We start from the raw sequence: 4,090 nt of genomic DNA on the forward strand, positions 1-4,090 counted from the left end.
CTAACTTCTCCTCTTGCTATCTTTCCATGCATTTTTGGTTTAACTACCGCTAAATGTAGCAATGATGTTACAAATTTTCACACAAAGCAATTATGTTTATATTGATTTTTGTTACATTTAATTATTTATTAAAACATTTTCAAAAGTTTTACAAAGACTCACCTTGCAACGATGATCGTACGACAAAATAAAATACATGTGTCACTTCTGAAAGTTAAATTTTATGCTTTATCAAAAATTAGCTCATTAAAAGTCATGTTTTTAACAAAATAAAATGCATGTGTCACTTCTGAAAGTTAAATTTTATGCTTTATCAAAAATTAGCTCATTAAAAGTCATGTTTTTAACCGAAATTTCTCTTGGTCTTTATATTTCGTTTCCAACACCTTGAGATTTTAAATAAAGTTTCGTACAAAACATACAGATTATAAAAACGAGGAAATAACATACTTTTTAACCAAATTATTAGCAGTGTAATAAAAACGTGGTGTGCTGTTCTACCATCACTGAAATGAGGAAATCTCTATCTTCAGAAAACTTATATATATATACTAAATAATTTACTCTATTACTTGTGTCCCACAATGTCTACACATTGAATGTTGGTTAACATTAGAAACCCCCCATGAATCAACTGGTGTTGTATTTTAGGACAAAAAAACTAATAACACCTGGCATTCGACACTTTTGTTTACGATAGCTAAAATGTTTCTTTGTTCAAAACTCCTTTTATATAAAAACACTTTTACATCACAGTCCTATTTTGTGCTTGTTACAAAAATACTGTAACTGATCTAAAACTGAACAAAAAGAAATTAATTATTTTGTCTCTTCAGCCAGTTTGTTGTTGTTGTTTTAGCGCAAAGCTGGACAATGGGCAATCTCCACCCGCGGGGAATTGAACCCTAGATATTAACGTTGTAAGTCCGTAAACACACCCTGACACTCTGGGAGGACCAATCGGGTTTTGTAACATCTTAGCTATCATTCCATGAAATCTAAAAATAAAAGTTATTAACTGAACATTTTATAAATCTCCCAGATTTATAAAATAAAATAATCCATTGTCTATTTACTCTTTAATTGTAGACACAAATTCTGTGTATGTTTGTTTGTTTGTAATTAAGCACAAAGCTACACAATGGGCTATCTGTGCTCTGCCCACCACGGGTATCGAAACCCGGTCTATAGCGTTGTAAGTCCGTAGACATACCGATAAAAAGCGCACAAGAATGGATGTGCAACAATGGGCTATCTGTGCTCTGCCCAGCACGGGTATCGAAACCCGGTTTATAGCGTGAATGGATGTGCAAAAACGTTTCGACCCCCCCCTTCTAATGAAAAAGTGGTATAATTACAAGCTATTTGGTTTGAACGAAAAGAAGACTACGGTGCTAGAGAAGCTCAAAATCCCATGTTAAATACGTGTAGAACCTATCAGAGTCATCAATTCTAAGAGCGCCTCGAGAAACGTTCAACTCATTTGATTTATGTTTGTTTGTTCACTTGAATAACACCTCATGCACGCGTTCGGCTAAACTGTCAGGTCAGAGATTCTACAATTCAGGCTTAGCCGACCCTAATTTCGAAGTACGACCAATATCCGCAACCTGAAGCGGTCATTTTCTCAGTAACAGGATTGCCTGGCACTTTTAAAACACACCTGCAGGTGAAAATGCGAAGTGTGTTTGATAGTATCATATCTCTGACTCGAGATCCTTAGATACCAATACAGATACACTAACTACTATATCATAGGACAGAAACCTAAAAGCTATAGTTACGGGTTTAGAATGACAAGCGTAAACTTTACCGAGAATGAGCAGTTGTTCATTTCATACTGTATAAACTTTGAACAAAACTTGAAATTATATGTAGTGATAATATTTAGGCCTACATAATCTATTACTCCCTGTGTCGCTGAGATAGGCTGGTTGTTATTAAGAACAAAGCTACATAGTGGGCTATCTGTGCACTGCCATGAGTATCGAAAGTCGATTTTTAGCTTCGTGTGCACGCAGATGAGCCACTGGGGGCGCTAAGACAGGACGCATGCTTTCAGTTTTTCTTTTAAAACACATTTTGTAGAATGTATTGCATACCGTAGTAGAACTGATTGCATATGAACGTACGAACTAATGATGATACAGTATTGCAAAAAAAAAAATTATATTTAATCTGTTATAGAAGTGATATGAAATACTGACATCTCGTGACGTTTATGTGCACTAATGTCCGATAGTAACGTACTAAGAGTCACATTAAGCAACAGATTTAGAAAATATTTTACGGGAAAATAAAATGAATGTGGATACTAAAAGAAAAACTCGAAAACAAAAGGCTACAACAAAAATATTTGTTTGTTACAATTAACAAGATTTTATTGACTTGGCTGACAAACCTTTTTGCACGTGAAATATAATCTGGTTGCTGGAAATGTTGTTTACACTAGATGAAGACTGGAGCAATATACCTGGTATATTGCACTATTAAGTCTGGACGAAGGCTCTGATGCGATATCCCACAATCCTATATGACCTACATCAGTGATAATTTTCATCAAACATATTCAAAAAGAGATTAATCCTATATCATAAGCTAACTTGTAGAAGCCTTTGTACCACTCTTCTATATGGGTAACGGGCCCGGCATGGCCAAGTGGTTAGGGCGCTCGACTCGCAATCTGAGGGTTGCGAGTTCGAATCCCCTTCCCACCAAACATGCTCGCCCTTTCAGCCGTGGGACGTTATAATGTTACGGTCAATCCCACTATTCGTTGGTAAAAGAGTAGCCCAAGAGTTGGCGGTGGGTGGTGATGACTAGCTGCCTTCCCTCTAGTCTTACACTGCTAAATTAGGGACGGCTAGCTCAGACCTTAACCACCTGGCCATGACCGACAAAAGACTTTAGTCAGTCTGTAGAACAGTAATTCACGTTGTTTGTTTTCACACAGTATGTTTCGATTTTCGTGTAGCGACTTGGACGGAATATGTAATTCGATTTTAAAAGTTCAGACTTTATAGTATGATAGCGTAAAACCTGTAAATGAACAGTTTTTAGCTTCTCTAAATTATTCAAATTCATCATTTCTCGTTTAAATATACTGATTTTTTTTAAGTTAACTGTTGTGATAAATGTTTTGGTTTTCTAAGTGAAATTCGCAACTATACTGTCTCTCACGGTAATCTAAATGTGTCTTTGAAAATTAGATGTCAAAGAGCAGTGAGTAAATGTGCAGGGCGGGAACGGTTTTCTACCGATTTTTCCCGCTGTTTTTCTTGGTTTAGAACCGAAGTTTTGGGCGCCATGCTGAGTCCTTCATCAAGTGATGAAGCCCTCCCTCAAGGCCGCACTGCTATCTTATACCCCCTCCTTCTTCTCATAAAATATAAACTTGTTGAAGTCTCAGCATGAAGCCAAAAACATCATCTCGGAACAAAGAAAAACTACTGGAAAAAACTAAGTCCACATGCTGAACGCACAAGCTAACTTCACTGCACAGAGTGTTCGGAACTTATATTAACAAATTCATCAAAATGAATTTCTCAATAAGTGGAGACACCTGTTGGGCCAATATTGTTCCATGTGCGCTACAAAATACCTGTTGGAGTAATGGAACTCTAGTAGTTATTGTAGTAGAGGTTCAAGGCTCCAGTCTCTCAAACACCAGAACGATATATAATGTCTATCATTATATGTTGTTCTAAACAGGTATTGTGATAGACATTATATGTTGTTCTAAACAGGTATTGTGTCTATCACAATACCCGTTTAGAACAACATATAATGTCTATCACAATACCTGTTTAGAACAACATATAATGTCTATCACAATATCTGTTTATAAACTCCTCCTCTGTTGTTGTTTTTCATAACATTGCGAATAAGGATCTATCTCGTCAAGAGCGATATGACAATATTCACATTTCTAATAGCCAGGGATATAGACAAGGCGTAAGCACGTACGCCAGCGAGTAACATTGAAAATTCAAGATATGAATTTTCTTTGAAATAAAGTTTATATTTATAGTTTTTTTCAAAAAAAAAAAGATTTAGAAGAAAAAAAACAGGATAAAAATATTAAATTTAA

This window comes from Limulus polyphemus, unplaced genomic scaffold (genome assembly GCF_000517525.1).
Source record: "Limulus polyphemus unplaced genomic scaffold, Limulus_polyphemus-2.1.2 Scaffold656, whole genome shotgun sequence".
Lineage (NCBI taxonomy): Eukaryota > Metazoa > Arthropoda > Merostomata > Xiphosura > Limulidae > Limulus > Limulus polyphemus.